General features: G+C 44.1%; 1 long non-coding RNA gene across 1 annotated transcript in view; it reads right to left on the bottom strand.

The window, feature by feature from the left end:
* LOC117515974 overlaps window positions 1–18,375 on the bottom strand; it is a 57,433-nt gene extending 39,058 nt beyond the window's left edge. Inside the window, exons 1-2 of the long non-coding RNA XR_004562271.1 lie at window positions 18,334–18,375; window positions 5,821–5,826 (exon numbers count right to left, since the gene is read on the bottom strand). This is a non-coding gene — a long non-coding RNA (uncharacterized LOC117515974). The remainder of the gene's footprint in view (window positions 1–5,820; window positions 5,827–18,333) is intronic.
* Between the last annotated feature and the right edge of the window lie 3,260 nt (window positions 18,376–21,635).

Genomic DNA, 21,635 nt, shown 5'->3' with positions numbered 1-21,635 from the left:
GGTTATACAAACACATGACATTTGAAAAGCAATTAAGCATTTTTTTAAAATCTCTTTTAAACTTATGTTAAAGTCGCTGCACACAATTACAGTGCATCCTGAAAGTATTCAGTTTCACTTTTTCCACATTTTATGTTACAGCGTTATTCAAAAATGGATGAAAACATTTTTTTTTCCTCAAAACTGTACACACAATACCCCATAATGACAATGTGAAAATGTGTTTACTCTTTTTAAATCATAATGACAACAGAAACTAAGGGCCCTGTCACACATAGCAAGAATGTGCAGGAACCAGGCTGACACGGCAAAAACAGTCATAATCTGGACACAGTTGGGAGGGATAGAGGCGTGGTCATCCGTGTCAGAATCCTTGTGCACACCTGCACAATGCAGCCCAAACATATTTCTACAACAATCAGACAACACAGACTGCTGTCAGATGCCACCAACATTGGAGCTGTCACTCACTCACTCACTCACTCACTCACTCACTCACTCACTCACTCACTCACTCACTCACTCACTCACTCACTCATCCACCCAATCACATCTCACATCTTCCCTCGTCTTCACATTCCCAGTGCTCACTGACCTCTCATCAGGAGGAGGGTGCGCTGGCAGGACTGTGTCTCTCACATGACGGAGTGCGCGTGTGTGCGTGCGTAGAACAGGTGATCAAACTGGCGTGTGAGTGTGTGGCGGAAATGTTCGCTCAGCTGCATGTATGTGTGTTCATAATGGCTAAACTAGCCACTCCACGTGCACACGTGGTGTGTACGTGCGTGACCCCAGGAGCTGTCCATCCACAGTGCACACACAAAAAGGCTGACAACTGTCAGTGATCGCTTGCGTACAGTCTGTCAAAAAATGCCTTTAAGTGTTTGATCAGTATCATGCTCCAATCACTGGAGCATTACTAGATTTACTCGTCCAGCTGGACTCTATAACTGCTGCTGAACTGTGCTGACAGAGCGTTAACTTTCCCCATGTGCACAACATTCTGCACATATCAGCATTTCCTTTGCCCTCCCTGGCTGGGGTCCAGTGGAGGTGGACATACATGGCATAACATGCCGGCAGGCTTTGCCGTGACCGATCAATCTCAGAGCTCAATCAACCGCGATCGGATCATTTCATATACTGTTATGACGCCGTCAGAATATGTAGATTGCGATCAGATGATGCAGAAACTGCACATAGACCGCCATCAGACGTGTGTCCATCTCGATGGCGCCAAGAGTGTTTTGAACTGTGCAATGAAATTGGGACAGCCAAGTGAATGGGACCAACTACAGTTGTGCTCAAACGTTTACATACTCTGGCAGAATTTTTGCTTTTTTGGCCATTTTTAAGAGAATATGAATGACAACACAAAAACTTTTTTTTCACTCATGGTTAGTGGTTGGGTGAAGCCATTTATTGTCAAACAATTGTGTTTCCTCTTTTTAAATCAAAATGACAAGAGAACTACCCAAATGAACCTGATCAAAGTTTGCATACCCCTGTTCTTAATACTGTGTATTGCCCTCTTTAACATCAATGACAGCTTGGAGTCTTTTGTGGTAGTTGTGGACGAGGCTCTCTGATGGTAAAGCTGCCACTGAATATGTTTCGGACTTTATTTACATTAATTACAAAGAAATACAAACAGTATGGCACTCTATGGTAAATCTGCATGGAGTAGACAGTTCTCAAAAGATGAGTGACTGTGCAAGAAGTAAAAGAGTGAGGAAAGCCACCAAGACACCCAGACAACCCAGAAGAAGTTATAGGCTTGCGTGGCTTTGATTGGAGAAATTATGCACAGTGCAAGCTTTGCATTTTGTATCACCAGTTATCCATCTTCATGATGAAGTGGTATAGAGGAGGATTTTCTTAAAAAGAAGACCTGAAAGTTTAGCGACAAATTGCCAGAAGGTACATCTGAGATGCAAGCCTGGATTTGATCTGTTCTGGTGAAAGAAATTCCTTCTCTGCTCTACTCCACTATGAAGCTAAGAGTAGTGATGCAAAATGCAAAGCTTGCACTGTGCATAATGTCTCCAGTCACAGCCACATAAGCCCATAACTTCTCCTGGGTTGTCTGGGTGTCTTGGTGGCTTTCCTCACTCTTCTTCTTCTTGCACAGTCACTCAGTTTTTGAGAACTGTCTACTCCATGCAGATTTACCATAAAATGCCATACTGTTTGTATTTCTTTGTAATTAATGTAAATAAAGTCCAAGACATATTCAGTGGCAGCTTCACCATCAGAGAACCTCGTCCAAAACTACCACAAAAGACTCCAAGTTGTCACTGATGTTAAATAGGCAATACACAGTATTAAGAACAAGGGTATGTAAACTTTGGATCAGGGTCATTTGCGTAGTTCTCTTGTCATTTTGATTTAAAAGAGGAAACACAGTTGTTTGACAATAAATGGCTTCACCCAACCCCTAACCATGAGTGAAAAAAAAGTTTTTGTGTTGTCATTCATATTCTCTTAAAAATGGCCAAAAAAGCAAAAATTCTGCCAGGGTATGTAAACTTTTGAGCACAACTGTATGTGGACTACTCAGAAACTGTTGTCCATCTGTCTTCAGACTGCAACTCAACACTTCCCGATTGTGGCCAGATGTGTCATTCTGACACAGTTCGGCCTATGTGTGACAGGGGTTTTAGTATGAATGAGCAGGAATTAAGCAGAATCAGCCAGAATGGGGACAAAAGGCAAACTTCAAGGCGCAGTTGGGAGGGACAGACATTCGGACAGCAATTTACAAATGCCCTTCGACTACTAAGAATGTGGGCGGATCCCGCCTCGTCTGATTCATGCGCATCCCGTGCTTATGCTTACAAATGCAGTTCAGTTGTTGGTGTAACACAGTACAAATACCCAGAATGCTGTCAGAATGTGGGCAGCACAGTGGATTTGTGGTTAGCACTGTTGCCTCACACCAAGAAGATCATGGGATCGATTTCCACCTATGGCCTTTTTGTGTGGAGTTTACGGGTAATTCTTTAACTACGGGCACTATTGGCCTTGTAAATGTAATTTCCACCACACCATTGCCTTACAATATAAAGCACCTTGGGGCAACTGTTTGTTGTGATTTGGCGCTATGTACATGTGCTCTGATGTCACTGTTTATCTCCATAGAAACTACCCAAACAATCTTTCATACAAACTGTTTAGGGACATTACAGTGTTGTGGTGGAAATTACGGCAATAGTGTGGGACAACTACATTTTGTTTAAAAAAATCACAACAGTTGTATGACATTGAATACCCCAATTATGTTTTGATTATTTTACTGATATTTTATTCAGAGATATTTTAAAACATTAAAAAAAATGTTTCTTTACCATTCATTTTTATTATTGAAGATCAAAAGTCTGGGTGTGGGACAAGCACAAAACGGCAATATTTGCATATAATGATGCTGAAAAAAGGTGAAAAAGTCATCATAGAGTACTAGAACAAATTTCTTAACACTTTCATTGTAAAGATAACTATAAAAGTGTGAAATTTCCCCTTTTTTCTGTTTTTCATACAATATGATCAAAGGACATAATAAGTGCCCGTAGTCTAAGAATCACCCTTACATGTTCTCTCCGTGTTTGCGGGCGTTCCCTCAGGGTACTCCGGCTTCCTCCCACATCCAAGGACATGCAGGTTAGGTGAATTAAAAACTTTATAATTGTCCAGGTCTCCCTTGTTAAAGAGATCTTGATGTCAATGGGACTAACCTGGTTGATGCAGATTAAATGAATGTAGAATGTAGTAAGAATACCAAGAATGCACTGGAATGCCGAGCAGGCACGGCCCAATCACCACCCAAACTCTGGGTGGAAGGCACACAAGGGGAGGGGCATGGCAGAGCAAGCGCTGAGGTCCGCTATCTTTTGAAGACCTGCTGTGTCTTGCTGCTGAATGTCAGATGATATCAATCCTATGAACTGTGAACATGTAAACCAGGATCCTCTGACGATCGCGCAACTATTGTGCATGTCACCACGTGTGTTCAGAGTATTGCGGCCATCAGAACACCAACATGCACACCCACAACCGTTATCCCCGCTGCGGCCACCGGTAATAACCACCAGTCCACGGTATACCACAGTAAACCCATAATAAGGGGATTCTTGATGACATATAACAGTGCAAATATTGGAAGACAGATGTGATCCAGAGGGGAGCTAAGGCAGGTCCTGACAGTAAAGCATCCCACAGCAGCCCCCCCCCCCCCCCCACGCACGCTCTCTCTCTTACTCTCTCCATGAAATCAGTTCTATAGTGGACAGCAGGGCGCAGCGATCAGATGCTCCAGTTTCACACGCATTTGCAGTGGGGCAGTCAGATGAAATGAGCTCACGCATGCTCAGCGGGGCGATCAGATGATTCAGGCTCATGCCTTTCCCCTCTCCAGGAGTAGGTCCATGAGATGACCACACCATGGTTCACGCGTGTGTCCTGCATCACATGACGTACTGTCAAGACTTTGTGATCGCGTGTCATGAGCCCTGATGTGCAGCGGGGCGTCCCGCCATCTGGCTGGATGGCACACTTTCCACTGCTGGACAGCACATCATATGGGATGCACATCCTTTCCAGCTCTGTCCCTTTTTCTGACCTGTCGGTAGAAGTCCTCTTCTCCTTTCTTAGTATTCAGCTTCTTGTACAGCTCACAGCTAACACCCAGTACCTTCCTAGCTGTCTCCCTCACCATGTCTGCAGTACTTTTCCAGTTGTCCAAAACTGCTTCCCTTCCATCCATTGTCTCTCTAACGTGGTCACTGAATTTCACGCAATAGTCTTCCTCCTTCAGCTTCCAACATCTGATCCTTTGTTGAGCTCTCTCTCCTTTTTCTTCACCTTTAAAGTCATCCTACAAACCACCATCCTACGCTGTCTAGCTACACTCTCCCCTGCCACCACCTTACAGTCTGTTAACCCCCAAAACGTGAATCAGCTGCAAATCGTGAATTATCCACAAACTGTTAATTGCAAAAAGTGAACGTGTGTCTCACAAAACGTCAGTATCATTCATGATGTATATGTTTTTTCAGTTTCAGTAGTTTATGGATTTCAGTTTACGAATCAATTACTGCAGGAAATCTTGATCCCAAACCCGATCTCCACAATTTTTTTTTTTTTTTTTTTGGCGGGTTCACTACAGCATGAGGAGGTGATCCGAGCACCTTTCACTTCTGGAGTGAAGCGCCCGGTCCCGCTGGGTGTGTCCCGCTCCGGGGACAGTGTCAGGTGAGGTGTTTGACTGGGACGGTCCACCTGTGAAACTCAGAGGACAGAAACCTGTCCCTCCGGTAAACAGCTCAATAATCAAGAGAAACGTTATAGAAAAACAAACAACACTAGTTTATAACCTTAGGAAGGTAGCCAACCAACTACAACCTTATTTTTTATCCATATGAACCATCCTCTGAGCTGGAAAAATAATTTTAATCTGAACAAGCAGGCAGCGGAGAAATGGAAGCAGAGGGACTGTCTACAAAGTGCAAAAACAAGACACCAGAAAAATATTCAATAAATTCAGGTGTGGTGTCACCAGATTCACTGAACACATCAGTGGTCTCCTGCTGGCTCTACTACAGCACTCAGTTTGGAAAAATGTCATTGTGAAAAATTTTTTGAGAATTATTTATTGTTTAAATTTTCAGTAATGTCAATGTTATACGTTGTAGTGACACAAAATTTACTGCACACATCAGTGGTCTCCTGGGGGAGGCTTCTGTCCTCCATGATTTGTCAGGTGGACGGCCCCAGTCAAACTCCTCACCTGACACTGTCCCCAGAGCGGGACACACCCAGCGGGACCGGGCGCTTGACTCCAGAAGCGAGAGCTACTCGGATCACCTCCTCAGGCTGCAGTGAGCCCCGCCAAAAAAAAAAAAAAAAAAAAAAAAAAATCCTTTTTGCGGCGATAGGGTTTGTGATCAAGATTTCCTGCAGTAACTGACCCATAAACTGAAATCCATAAACTACTTAAACTGAAAAAAAAAACATATATATATTGGCCATGTAGTGGGAGGGTACAGTACTGTTCAGAATAATAGTAGTGCTATGTGACTAAAAAGATTAATCCAGGTTTTGAGTATATTTGTTATTGTTACATGGGAAACAAGGTACCAGTAGATTCAGTAGATTCTCACAAATCCAACAAGACCAAGCATTCATGATATGCACACTCTTAAGGCTATGAAATTGGGCTATGAAAGTAGAAAAGGGGGTGTGCACAATAATAGTAGCATCTGCTGTTGACGCTACAAACTCAAAACTATTATGTTCAAACTGCTTTTTTAGCAGTCCTGTGAATCACTAAACTAGTACTTAGTTGTATAACCACAGTTTTTCATGATTTCTTCACATCTGCGAGGCATGGAGTCAACCAACTTGTGGCACCTTTCAGCTGTTATTCCACTCCAAGATTCTTTAACAACATTCCACAATTCATTCACATTTCTTGGTTTTGCTTCAGAAACAGCTTTTTTGATGTTACCCCACAAGTTCTCAATTGGATTTAGGTCCGGGGATTGGGCAGGCCACTCCAAAACATTAATTTTGTTGGTTTGGAACCAAGATTTTGCTTGTTTACTAGTGTGCTTGGGGTCATTGTCTTGTTGAAACACCCATTTCAAGGGCATGTCTTCTTCAGCATAAGGCAACATGACCTCTTCAAGTATTTTGACATATCCAAACTGATCCATGATACCTGGTATGCGATATATAGGCCCAACACCATAGCAGGAGAAACATGCCCATATCATGATCCTTGCACCACCATGCTTCACTGTCTTCACTGTGAACTGTGGCTTGAATTCAGAGTTTGGGGGTCGCCTCACAAATTGTCTGCGGCCCTTGGACCCAAAAAGAACAATTTTACTCTCATCAGTCCACAAAATATTCCTCCATTTCTCTTTAGGCCAGTTGATGTGTTCTTTGCCAAATTGTAACCTCTTCTGCACATGTCTATTATTTAACAGAGGGACTTTGTGGGGGATTCTTGCAAATAAATTAGCTTCACACAGGCATCTTCTAACTGTCACAGCACTTACAGGTAACTCCAGATCATTCTGGAGCTGATCAGTGGGTGAGCCTTTGCCATTCTGGTTATTCTTCTATCCATTTTGATGGTTGTTTTCCGTTTTCTTCCACGCGTCTCTGTTTTTTTTTTGTCCATTTTAAAGCATTGGAGATCAACAGCCTATAATTTTTTGCACCTGCGTATAAGTTTCCCCCTCTCCAATCAACTTTTTAATCAAACTACGCTGTTATTCTGAACAGTGTCTTGAACGTCCCATTTTCCTCAGGCTTTCAAAGAGAAAAGCATGTTCAACAGGTGCTGGCTTCATCCTTAAATAGGGGACACCTGATTCACTCCTGTTTGTTCCACAAAATTTACGAACTCACTGACTGAATGCCACACTACTATTACTGTGAACACCCCCTTTTCTACTTTTTTTTACTAATAGCCCAATTTCATAGCCTTAAGAGTGTGCATATCATGACTGCTTGGTCTTGTTGGATGTGTGAGAATCTACTGAATCTACTGGTACCTTGTTTCCCATGTAACAATAAGAAATACTTGTATACTCAAAACCTGGATTAATCTTTTTAGTCACATAGCACTACTATTATTCTGAAAACTACTGTGTAAATATATATATATATATATATATATATATATATCATCTTTCTCCTTTATCTCGCAATACCTGTGGGGTATATGCACTGATGATATTCATCATCAAGTCTTCAATTTCCAACTCCACACTCATCACCCTGTCAGACACTCGCTTAACCTTCAACACACTCTTAACATACTCTTCTTTTAAAATGATCCCAACACCATTTCTCTTCCTATCCACACCATGATGCAACAACTTGAACCCACCGCCTATGTTACTGCTCTTACCTCCCTTCCACTTGATCTCTTGCACACACAATATGTCTGCATTTCTCCTCTCTATCATATCAGCCAACTATCTCCCTTTGCCAGGCTTATTGTCAACATTCACAGTCCCAACTCTCACTTCACCTTTCTAGTTTTCCTCTTCTGTCGCTGTCTGTGGACATGTTCTCCTCCTCTTCTTTTTCTTCATGCAGCAGTAGCCTAATTTCCACCGGTGTCCCGTCAAGATGAGGTGCGTCGTGCTACTGTGCATGCGTGCGCATGTGCACATTGCTCTACCCCGGAGTTGAAGACGTCACCCGTCGAGATGAGGTGCCTTGCGTAACTCCACATGGGGAGATATTGTAACTCGCTCGACATGCAACTGCGCATGCGCATTTTTTTTTTTTTTTCCGTCAGTTTTTTTTTTATTTATTAATTGTATTCAGTGTATTTATAGCCTAGTAAGTACATTTTCTGTATTTTACGTTAGGAGCATAAATGTATGTATATATATATATATATATATATATATATATATATATATATATATATATATATATATATATATATATTTTGCCTGTCGAAATAAGCTAACTCCAGGTTAAAAATACTTATCGTTTTATAGTGAGTAGATTTTATACATTACTGCCTTCGAATGAACAATTCATACATTTACTTGCCCATCAAAATACGCGAAATTCGTCAAGTAATTTTTTCAGTGCACATGTGTAGTTACGCGAGGCACCTCATCTCGACGGCGCACCTCATCTCGACAGAACACCGGCACCCTGTTGCCCAATGGCACCGGTGGTGGTTGTTGTTAACCTGGGGCTCAACCGATCCGGTATGGAAACTTGATTTTAGCCTGCATGGTTGGGTTGGCTTATTTTATGCCGGATTCCCTTCCTGACGCAACCATACTCATTTATCCGCGCTCGGGACCGGTGTCACAGACCAAACGGTCCGCCCCTAAAAATCGTCCGCAATTTGCATCTGCACATGCATAATTTCGGACCACAGCAGCACGTCTGAGACAGAGTCTCTTCAACCAAAGCAATCAAATGGATTAATGGGATTATTAGCCATCAGATGACAAAGGTAAAACCTTTTAAATCATTCTAGTCAGTTTTAAGCAGAAATTAGGCCGTTTTAAGCAGAAACGAAGCGAAATTCCATGATGCTTTGAAATGTCCGACGCGCAGTGAACGCATCAGCTAGCAGCTCATTTAGCCGCGGTGCTCTGATCGCTTCTGCCGCCTTTTATGATGAAATAATGCTGAATTTATGTGTAAATGATTGTTGGACAAAAGCTTCAGATATCTGTCTCTGAGATAGATGATGACTGGTGTGCAGTTTGAAGCACAAACGAGGTGTTAATCCATGAACCGCATCATTGGTGGGGGTGGGGGGGTGACCGTTTGGTCTGCGACACCAGCACTCAGAATGTACTGGCTGTACACCCCATGTGGTGTTCACAAAGTGCTGTAACAAAGCATATTCATGGAAAGTCTGGAAGGGAAAGGTGTAGTAGGCAAAGATAAACAAGCAACAAGGATGACTGCAGCCTTAAGAAGATTAAAGAACTTGGGAGCTTCATAAGGCATACACTGAGCATGGAGTCAGTCCATTAAAAGGCACCATGCACAGATGTATCCATGAAAACGGGCTACAAGTGTCGCATTCCTATTGTCTATCCACTCCTAAACCAAAGACAGTGTTAGAAGCATCTTACCTGCTAAGGAAAAAAAAACAAACTGGACCGTGGAACAGTGGTCTAAAGTCCTCTTTTCAGATGAAAGTAAATTTTGCATTTCATTTGGAAATCCATGTTCCAGAGCCTGGAGGAAGAATGGAAAGACACCGAATCCAAGTTGCTTGAAGTCCAGTGTGAAGTTTCCACAGTCATTGATGATTTGTGGTGTCATATTATCTGCTGCCGTTGGTCTACTGTGTTTTATCAAGTCCAAAGTCCACGCAGCTGTCTCCCAGGAGATTTTTTCCAGCACTTCATGCTTCCATCTGCTGACAAGCTTGATGGAGATGTTAATTTCCTTTTCCAGCAGGATTTGGCATCTGCCCACAGTGCTGTAATTACTTGTCACTGGTTTGCTGACCATGGTATTTTGATACTTGACTGGCCGGCCAACTTGCCTGATCTGAACCCCACAGAGAATCTATGGGGTATTGTCAAGAAGATGATGAGAGACACCCCAGCAGATAACTGCAGGCCGCTATCAAGGCAACTTGGGCTTTCATAAGGCCTCAGCAGTGCCAGAGGCTGATCGTCTCCATTCAGATGTTGAATGAATGACTGAATGAATTAAATATTTATTTTGAACATGTAATCAGATTAAAAAGCTGGAATTTGTTTTTCCAGTGAAACACTGTGAAGCAAGTACATGCACATTGAGTTCACGTGTCAGAAAGGAGTGGGCTGAAGTTATAAACATATTGCCCCACACCTCCAAATCTTAATTTAACTCAACATCGGATTTCCTATAAAAGAATAACGTAAACACACACAAAAAATAGTGGAAGAAGAAAAAAAATAAACAAAAAACACAATAGAATATATGATAAACCAAAAATGGCAAATAAATTAATATTTAAATAAGTTAAAAAAAAAAATCTAACAAATAAATAAACAGCCTATTATTTTGTAGACCTTCTTCCCTGTACTTCATGAATATCGTATTTTTGTAAAACCTTTTAAAGTGCATCATGCTTGGACATCGCTTTAGTTCCTCATTCAAACTGTTTCACTGCTTAATCCCACAAACTGAAATAAGAAAACTTTTCATTGTCATGCTCACCCTTCTGTATTTAAAATTAGGTCAACCCCTTAAACTGTAACCTGTCTCTCCTACCGTGAACATTTTTTGAATGTTTTGTGGCAATTGATTACTTTTTGCTCTAAACAATATCTGCACAGTTTGAAGTTCAATCAGGTCTGCAATGTAAGAATTTTAGAGTGGAAAAATAATGGGTTTGTGTGATCCAGGTCACCAGACTTGTGGATACTTCTTATTGTACTTTTTTGGAGAGTAACATAAATGTGGTGTACATTTATAGATATTTCCCCACACCTCAGCACCATAACTTGAACAGGGTCAAACCAGTGAGCAGTAGTGAATTGTAGTCTAGAAATTGTCTTACTTTGTTTGTTATTACAATAATTTTGATACTTTGGAGTGTATGTGTCCAGCTGTGGTTTCCAGCTAAGTTTATCATCAATAATTATCCTAAGAAATTGAATTTCCATAACCCTTTCAATATTAATCCCATCTATTTGAATGTTTATTTGCATGGTTGATTTATTTTTTTCCAAATATTACTTGAGTTGTATTTAAGATTAGTGATAATTTATTACAATTGAACAACTTCTGTAGTTTAAATTATTGGTTGGAACCTCCTCTACTAGTTCCCTTTAATTGTCCCCAGAAACAAAGGACATTGTTGTCTTTGACAAATAGTGTGAATTTTAATAATTTACACACTTCATATTTGTCATTAATATATAAAAGGAAAAATTTTGGTCCCATCACTGAGCCCTGGAGGAAACCACAGCTGATGTTGAAGCATGAAGAGGAACTGTCACTCAACTTCACAAACTGTCTGCTGGCTGCTGCATAAATAGCTTTTGACTGAGTTTAAAACTATCCCGCTGATGCCATATCGTCCCACCTTTTTAATTAATATGCTGTGCTTTATTGTATCAAATGCTTTTTTTAAGTCAATGAATATTCCAACTACATGTTTTTTTTCATCTATGGAGTTAGTAATTTCTTCAGGTCTAGTACTTTTGTGTACTAAATCCATACTGACTGTCTGTAAGTCGCGTGTGTTTGTCAATGAATAAGTCCAATCGATTACTGAAGAGATTTTGGAGAAATGGCACAGAGAAATGTCAAACATTTCTGTTACTTCCATCAAGCCTTTCTTTCTGATTAATCGTATGAAATATTTTGATACTTTGTTTAGCGCTATTCATCCTATTGAGATATCACATAATCCCTTGCGTGTCAGAGAGGCACTGCAGTCAAGACAATGTAGAGAAACCACATGACGACAATTGCAAATGAACATTATGCCACATAATCCCTTGCGTGTCAGAGAGGCACTGCAGTCAAGACAATGTAGAGAAACCACATGACGACAATTGCAAATGAACATTATACTACCAAAATGTAATTTTTTATGCTTTTCATAACATTTATAAGAGACTGCATGCATGAGACCCCTGAACACTTGCTACAATGAATATTCCAAATATTCCATGTCTGCTACCTTCAACCTGCATGGAACTTCATAAAGGCAAACCGAACTTCACACATATATATTACTCTGAAACAAACAGCACAAACAGTGTTGTAAAAGACAATAAGCAGGGTGTTAAAGAACAAACTTCACTTTCCCCAGAATGACATGAACAGGAACAGATCGCACCTCACGGCAAATCCAATTGTAAATAACGGTGAAACAACTTGAGCTTCTTGCACGTTTACATAAAACAAACACAAAAACAACGTCTTAAAACGTAGATAATATATTCACGAAAGTTTTAGGCACAATATAGAGTTTTACCTTGCAATGTTGATGCTGTTGTCCGTGTGCAGCGGTTAAATTGCAGTGTTATCAGACCATCTCAGTGCATTTCTTAATGTTGTTGACATCTCGCAGAGCAGCAAATTCTTTGAGATTTTGTGGGATTTGAAACCTCAATAGGGTGAATAGGCCATAATTATCAAATTAAAATGAGAAGTGCTTGAAACATTTTAGTTTATATGAAATGAGTCTAGAATATATAAAATTTTCACTTTCTGTAATACATAACAAATCAAACTTTTTCATCATATTTATATTTTTTGAACTACACCTGTATGGTAGAATGTGGAAACACAATAATCTCTTTTCTCTTTGCCAGCACCAACTGTCAGAATTCAGCTGTTATTTGTTAGCAGAACACGAATCTAAGGAATATGTTGCTGTCTTTGGTGAGCTGTGAAATGCTGATATGTTATCCTGTTGCTGTCATTTTCCAGAACTTAATGAGCAAATGAATGAAAACAGTGTTGGGATCCCTTTGAAAGCAGAGATATCTCTCCCCAAGTTGACAGAATGGAAATGGATTCAAAGTAAACAGGTGGAGTCAGTTGGAGCATGTGTTTTCATTGGAACCAGTGCACACTGTGGAACTCCTTGAGTTTGACTGACACAGCGTGCTTGCCATCACTTTATGCAGGAGTATAAAACATTCCAGTCTTGTGCTTAATATTGATATTTGAACATGAAAATAATATCTATTTCATTAAATGTTACTGTGAACCATGCTTGTTCAAACATGAGTAATTTGATGCTCTATAATTTGCTTAATATAGTTTTTTTTTAACTGTTGCACTGTCACTGTTCTAGTACTGTTTTATTGCCTTGCTTCATTACGTTACAAAAAAAAAAAAAATCATATCTTTGCACGATTCAAAGACAATGTAGGAACAGAATCAAAAATTTGATGTACACTTTAAACGTTTTGATCATATGCTGAAAAAACAGAATGCTAAAAATAATAGACTAAACTATATTAATCTGCATAAAAATATCCAGATTGATCGGGTCCGGGTCTGGGTTGCAGTGGCAGCAAAGCAAGCACCTCATCCCACAGTCCCCTATCCTCGGGCAGCCCCTGTAACTCTTCCCGGGGCATCCCAAGGTCTTCCCAAGCCAGCTGGGAAATATATTCTCTCCAGCATGTCCTGGGTCTTCCTCGGGGCCTCCTCCCAGTTGGGCATGCCTGGAAGACCTCCATAGGGAGACGACCAGGGAGCATCCCCAACAGATGCTTGAACCACTTCAACTGGCTCCTTTCGATCCGAATCCCTCCTGGATAATCAAGCTTCTCACCCTGTCCAGGAGTGTAAGCCCAAATACCCGATGGCAGAATCACATTTCTGCCGCTTGTATCTGGAATCTTAATCTTTGAGCCATTACCCAAATTTCATGACCACAGGTGAGGACAGGAGCATAAATTGACTGGTAAATTGAGAGCCTTGCCTTTTGGTTCATCTACTTCTTTACCACGATGGTACAATGTCCGTAAAATTTCAGACGCCGCCCAAATCCGTCTATCAATCTCCCGCTCCAATTTACCCCCACTTGTGAACAAGACTCAGAACTCAGAAGAAGTTTATTGCCATTGCCAATGAACAGGATTCACAGACTAGGAATTTGCTTTGGTGGTATGGTGCACATTAAACAGAGAGCAATATAAAATGCTAAGATAAATATGTGCTAAAATAAGATAAAATATAAGGTAAAATATGAAATATGAAAGGCTATGTGCAATGACATAAACAGAACAACAGTGCAGTGGGAGGAGTGCAATTAAAAACCAAAGTACATTTGTCTAAAGTGACTCGTGATAAAATGATAAAGTGACAGAGTTAAGGTTAAGGTGACTGAGTTATGAAGTGTTCATGAGTCTGACGGCAGAGGGGAAGAAACTGTTCTTATGGCGGGAGGTTCTGGTCCGGATGGACCGTAGCCTCCTGCCCGAGGGGAGTGGTTCGAATAGACCGTGTGCAGGGTGAGAAGGGTCAGCTGTGATCCGACCTGCTCGGCCCAGAGTCCTGGAGACATGCAGGTCGTGGAGAGATGGAAGGCTACAGCCGATCACCTTCTCAGCAGAGGCCACAATGTGCTGCAGTCTGTGTCTGTCCCTGGCTGTGGCCCCGGCGTACCACACCGTGATGGAGGAGCAGAGGATGGACTCGATGATGGCCGTATAGAACTGCACCATCAGCTGGGCAGGCAGCTTGGCCTTCTTCAGCTGCCGCAGGAAATACATCCTCTGTTGGGCCTTCTTGATGAGGGAGCTGATGGTTGACTCCCACTTGAGGTCCTGGGTGATGGTGGTGCAGAGGAAGCGGTGACAGTCCACAGTGGTGATGGGGCTGTTGGTGAGGGCGAGGGAGGGCGGGGGGGCTGTGGCTTTCCTGAAGTCCACGATCATCTCCACTGTTTTCTGGGCATTGAGCTCCAAGTTGTTGCTGCTGCACCAGGTCACCAGCCGGTCCACTTCCCTCCTGTAGGCAGACTCATCCACATCCGAAATGAGTTCGATGAGGGTGGTGTCGTCCGCAGACTTGATGAGCTTTACGGAGTCGTGGCTGGAGGTGCAACAGTTAGTGTACTGGGAGAAGAGCAGAGGGGAAAGGACACAGCCCTGTGGAGATCCTGTGCTGAGAGCCCGAGTGTTTGAGACGTTCTTTCCCAGCTCACACGCTGACTCCGGTCCGTCAGGAAGTCTGTGATCCACCTGCAGGTGGAGTCGGGCACATGGAGCAGAGAAAGCTTGCCTGGCACAAAGCCGGAAGGATGGTGTTGAATGCAGAGCTGAAGTCCACAAACAGGATCCTAGCGTAGGTTCCTGGGGAGTCCAGGTGCTACAGGATGGAGTGCCGGGCCAGGTTTATGGCGTCATCTACAGACCTGTTGGCTCTGTAGGCAACTGCAGGGGGTCCAGGAGGGGGTCGGTGATGGACTTCAGGTTGGATAAAACCAGGCGTCGAAGGTCTTCATGACTACAGACGTGAGAGCCACATGCCTGTAGTCATTAAGTTCCAGTGACACATGGTTTCTTGGGGACTGGAACTATGATGGAGGGACTCGAAACAGACTGGAACATGGCATGAATCCAGGGAGGGGTTGAAGATCCCCGTGAAGACTGGGGGCCAGCTCATCAGCGCAGTGTCTTAGGGTGGCAAGGAGAGACACAGTCTGGGCCACGGGGCCTTACGTGGATTCCTATCGGTGTTTGAAATGATTTCTCACATCCTCCTCTTGGACCGCGAGGGCAGCGGTGAAGAGGGGGGAGGTCCAGAGTGTTTTGAATATCCAGTTGTGTAGGGGGTGGGGAGGTGTGAGTCCATGACTTCAAACGTGAATAGAAGACGTTAAGGTCGTTGGCCAGCTTCAAGTCGTCATAGAACGAGGGTGCTTTGGCTTGTAGTTGGTAACAGAGGCTGAGTCGTTGACAGAGAACCTTTGCTGCAGACGTGAACTGTACATGGATTTAGCCTTTGCCACCTCCTTGCTAAACCTGTACTTTGCACCTCTATAGCTGTCTCTGTCGCCTTCTCTGAAAGCCACCTCTTTCTGCCGACAGAGCTGCCGGAGTTTAGGTGTGAACCAGGGCTTGTCGTTGTTATATCTCACCCTGGTACGCTGTGGGATGATGCTGTCTTCACAGAATTAATATACAATGTCACAGTGTCCGTGTAGTCATCTAGACTGCTTGTTGAAGCCTCAAACATATCCCAATCCGTAGTGCCCAAGCACGCGCATAGCTTCTCTACATCTTCATTGCTCCACACTTTAGCTGTCCTCACAACAGGTTTAGAGAGTTTTAGTCTCTGTCTGTACGCGGGGATCAAGTGGACCATCACGTGGTCTGAGAGTCCCAAAGCTGCACGAGCCACCGCGTGGTAGGCGCCACTCACTGTCGTGTAACAATGATCTAACGTGCTCCCTTCTCTGGTCAGGCATTTAACAAACTGTTTGTATTTTGGTAATTCCTGACTGAGATTCCCTTTGTTAAAATCACAGAGAATTATAACAAGGGAGTCCGGAAAGTCTCTTTCCATGCTCATAATATGATCCGCGAGCGTGCGCTCGGCCTCGTGCACGTCCGTGCTCGGTGGAATACACACAGAGCAAAGTATGAAGGAGTTAAATTCATGTGGAGCGTAGAACGGTCTGCAGTTTATGAGGAGATATTCCAGAGAGGGAGAGCAGTGTTGGGAGATCACAGTCACATCAGAGCACCAGGCGTTGTTGATATAGAAGCAGAGTCCTCCACCTCTTGTTTTTCCACCGGAGAGTGCTCGGTCTCTGTCTGCGCGGTCTCTGTCTGCGCGGAGGAGTTGGAATCCCTCTAGTTGGAGCGCGCAGTCTGGTGTCTGTGCATTTAACCACATCTCCGTGAAGCACAGTACACAAGATGAGGAGAAATCTCTATTCTTCTTCATCAGCAGTGCCAGCTCATCCATCTTGTTGCCGAGTGAGCGAACGTTGGAGGAAATATCCCAGGTAGGGGCGCGCGTGTGCCCTTTGTCTGAGAGCTCCAGCTCGTTTTCCTCTCTGCCGGCGTCTCACTCTTTTGGCCAAAAAGTGAACCAGTTCAGCTGCAGGCACTAAAAAACTGGCGTAATGTCCGTGGGTGTTGATGATCTGATGTTTAGAAGCTCCTCGTGGGTGTAGGAGCATGACGACACACGATTTACGCACAAAAACAGACAAAACAGGGAGCACCAATATACCAGGGCGCCTTCACGTGGCGCCAAAAAAGTCCAAGATTGACCGTGAGTATTTAGACTCCTCCACTTGGTGCAATAACTCTCCCCTGATCCAGAGGGGAAAATCCACCATTTTCGATAGAGGACCATGGCCTCAGATTTGAAAGTGCAGATATTCATCCCAGCCGCTTCACACTCGGCCTCAAACATGCTCAGTGTGCATTGGAGGTCACTGCCTGATGAAGCCAACAGAACCACATCATTGCAAAAAGCAGAGATGCAACTCTGAGGTCACCAAACTGGACACCCTCCAGTTCCTGAGTGCACCTTGAAATCCTGTCTATGAACATCACAAATAGAATTGGTGACAAGGGGCAGCCCTGGCGGAGACCATCTCCCACTGGAAACAGCTCTGATGTAATGAAGAGAATGTGGACACAGATCCGACTTTGGTCATATAGAGACCGGATCACACATTGCAGTGAATCCGGTACCCCATACTCTTGCATCACCCCATAGGACACTCTGAGGGACCCAGTGATACGCCTTTTCCAAGTCCACAAAACACATGTAGACTGATTATGAGGGTGTGGGCTGACCACCTGCAGGAAGTCCACAGAGGGTCTGGTGCACTGTTCTTTTGTCAGTGGACCGGGGCAAATGCCCAAACAGACTGACATTCTTTCAGATCTGGTAGACAGAAATGGGTTTCTACCAGTGTCATACTTACCGAGCTAATGCAGCGTATTTCTGAAGAAATGCAGAATTGGTCAGCACAGGCGAGGTTTTAAAACTTGTTCACAATGAAAATTCTCTATTCTCATTCAACTATTAAAGTGTGTGTGTGGTGTGTGTGTGTGTGTGTGTGTGTGTGTGTGTGGTGTGTGGTTTAAAGCATTTTGCTGAAGCAAACTGACCCTTTGAAAGGCATTGGAATTAGAAGAACTGCTTTTCTGTGATCTTCTAAGCATTTGTTGGACATTTCCTGTATGTCATTCAGTTGTATGTTTGTCTGAAATAAATTTTTGTAACTTAATTCCATGGCCTTTCTGTGCTATTTGTCTTCATTTTGCCAGTAATGTTTGATTATTTTCTGAAGTTCCTGAGTTGACATGGTCTACTTTTGCCCCAATAGGACAGAACAACCCCGGTGACAGAGATTTGAGGAGAAAGACTAACTACTGCCTGAAAGTCATACATAATCCTATGGTAAGTGCAAAATTAATTGTTGTGGATTTATATTCCATATATAGTACACACATTGAGTTTAACAAACACAGATATTACCACTGTACATGTCCTTGACTCATGTAGGGGAGAAACCAATTTCAGTACTAGTAATAAGATGTGTCTCACTCAAATAATAAAACAAAATCTACGCATTTATGATTGTTTGTAAATTCTTTCTTCAGGTAGAATTGGAGCTGTTGGCCAGGAAGGACATCTGGCATAAAACTGATGCCAAATCTCAATGTGCAACTGGGGGGTAGTCAGAAAACAAAACAAAAACAACTTCATTTGTAAGAAAAAAAGTGATGACTGATAAAGATAAAGGATTACAATATGAACACCCAATGATTCACTGCGTAAATTTATCAGGTTGGGCTTCATTAATAAAGCAGAAAAAATGCAGTCAAGACTTTAAATTATTATTTCCATACAGTGTGCAATGACAAATTGCAAGTTTGATATATACCATTCACAAGTCATGGAAATAGCTTCATTGACTGATCTGGTATTGATGGGATCACTGATTAACTAGTGTGGTTTGTTTGGCCAGGACGCTGATCTTTGCCTCCACATTATCCTTTCAGGTCAGCCGACATTGTAAAAACACTGGACCATATATGGTTGCTTATCTGCACTATTTCTATAATTGCATGCTCTGTCAATTCTGTTTTTTTTTTGTTTTGTTTTGTTTATTTAGAAAGGCCAAAGCAGATGGTCACCTCAGTGAGCTTGAGCTGCTTCAGGTTTTTTTCCTGAGGGATTTTTCCCCTTACCACTGTCACCAGTGTGCTTGTTCATGGGGTGGGTAAGGTTTAAACTGTGCCCATGTATAGTACTTTGGGGGATCAGTTGTAATTTGGTGTTGTAACGGTAAACTGAAATGACTTGTTGTACAGGTTGTAATCATTTTACACAATAAACAAGCTAATGTACTAACAATATTACTCCATAGAATATTGTGTATACAGTGTGTCTTTTTTTTTTTTAGCTCAAAACAAAAACATCCATCCATCCATCCACCCATCCATTTTCTTCCGCTTTATCCGGAGTCGGATCACGGGGGCAGCAGCTCAAGCAAAGCCGCCCAGACCTCCCGATCCACACACACCTCCCCCAGCTCCTCCGGGGGAACCCCAAGGCGTTCCCAAGCCAGCCGAGAGATGTAGTCCCTCCAGCGTGTCCTGGGTCTTCCCCGGGGCCTCCTCCCAATGGGACGTGCCCGGAACACCTCTCCAGCGAGGCGCCCAGGGGGCATTCGGAAAAGATGCCCGAGCCACCTCAACTGAGTCCTTTCGATGTGAAGGAGCAGCGGCTCGACTCCGAGCTCCTCCTGAGTGACCGAGCTCCTCACCCTATCTCTAAGGGAGCGCCCAGCCACCCTGCGGAGGAAACTCATCTCGGCCACTTGTACTTGCGATCTTGTTCTTTCGGTCATGAGCCAAATCTCATGACCATAGGTGAGGATCAGAATGTAGATCGATCGGTAAATCGAGAGCTTTGCCCCCCTACTCAGCTCTCTCAACACCACGACGGTCCGATACAGCGACCGCATCACTGCAGACGTTGCACCGATCCGTCTATCGATCTCACACTCCATCTGTCCCTCACTCGTGAACAAGACCCCGAGATACTTAAACTCCTCCACTTGAGGCAAGGAAACTCCACTGACCTGAAGAGGGCAAAGCACCTTTTTCCGTTCGAGAACCATGGCCTCGGGTTTTCATCCCGGACACTTCACACTCGGCTGCAAACCGCCCCAGTGCACGCTGAAGGTCCTGATTTGATGAAGCCAACAGAACCACATCGTCCGCAAACAGCGGAGACGAGATTCTGTGGTTCCCAAACCAGACCCCCTTTACACCCTGGCTGCGCCTAGAAATTCTGTCCATAAAAATAATGAACAGAACCGGTGACAAAGGGCAGCCCTGGCGGAGGCCAACATGCACTGGAAACAGGTTTGACTTACAACTGACAATGCGAACCAAGCTCCTGCTGTGGTCGTACAGGGACCAGATAGCCCTTAGCAAAGGACCCCGGACCCGTACTCCCGGAGCACCCCCCACAGGGTGCCCCGAGGGACATGGTCGAACGCCTTCTCCAGATCCACAAAACACATGTGGACTGGTTGGGCGAACTCCCATGAACCCTCGAGCACCCGATGGAGCGTGTAGAGCTGGCCCAGTGTGCCGCGACCAGGACAAAAACCACACTGCTCCTCCTGAATCCGAGGTTCGACCATCGGTTGAATTCTCCTCTCCAGTTCTCTGGAATAGACCTTACCGGGGAGGCTGAGGAGTGTGATCCCCCTATAGTTGGAACACTCCGGTCCCCCTTCTTAAACAGAGGGACCACCACCCTGGTCTGCCAATCCAGAGGCACTGTCCTCGATCGCCACGCGATGTTGCAGAGGCGTGTCAACCAAGACAGTGCCACAACATCCAGAGACTTAAGGTACTCAGGATGGATTTCATCCACCCCAGGAGCCTTGCCACCGAGGAGCTTTCTAACCACCTCGGTGACTTCGGCCTGGGTAATGGATGAGTCCGCCTCTGAGTCCCCAGTCTCTGCTCTTCGGAAGACGTGACGATGGGATTGAGGAGATCCTCGAAGTACTCCTTCCACCGCCCGACAACATCCCCAGTCAGGGTCAACAGCTCTCCACCAGCACTGTTTACGGTGCGGGTGGGGAGCTGTTGCTGCTTCCGCCTCCTGAGGCGTTGGACGGTTTGCCAGAATCTCTTCGAGGCCGACCGATAGTCTTCCTTCATAGCCTCTCCGAACTCCTCCCAGACCCGAGTTTTTGCCTCTGCGACCACACAGGCTGCGGCACGCTTGGCCTGCCGGTACCTGTCAGCTGCCTCTGGGGTCCCACCTACCAACAAAGATAAGTAGGACTCCTTCTTCAGCTTGACGGCATCCCTTACTTCCGGTGTCCACCACCGGGTTCGGGGATTGCCGCCGCGACAGGCACCAGAGACCTTGTGACCACAGCTACGAGCGGCTGCATCAACAATGGAGGTGGAGAACATGGTCCACTCAGACTCCATGTCTCCAACCTCCCCCGGGATCTGGGAGAAGCTCTCCCGGAGGTGGGAGTTGAAGACCTCGCTGACAGAGGGTTCCGCCAGTTGTTCCCAGCAGACCCTCACGATATGTTTGGGCCTGCCAGGTCTGACCAGCTTCCTCCACTCCCAGCGGATCCAACTCACCACCAGGTG

Source organism: Thalassophryne amazonica, chromosome 8 (assembly GCF_902500255.1).
Source record: "Thalassophryne amazonica chromosome 8, fThaAma1.1, whole genome shotgun sequence".
Classification (NCBI taxonomy): domain Eukaryota; kingdom Metazoa; phylum Chordata; class Actinopteri; order Batrachoidiformes; family Batrachoididae; genus Thalassophryne; species Thalassophryne amazonica.
This window is presented reverse-complemented; position numbering and strand designations above follow the sequence as displayed.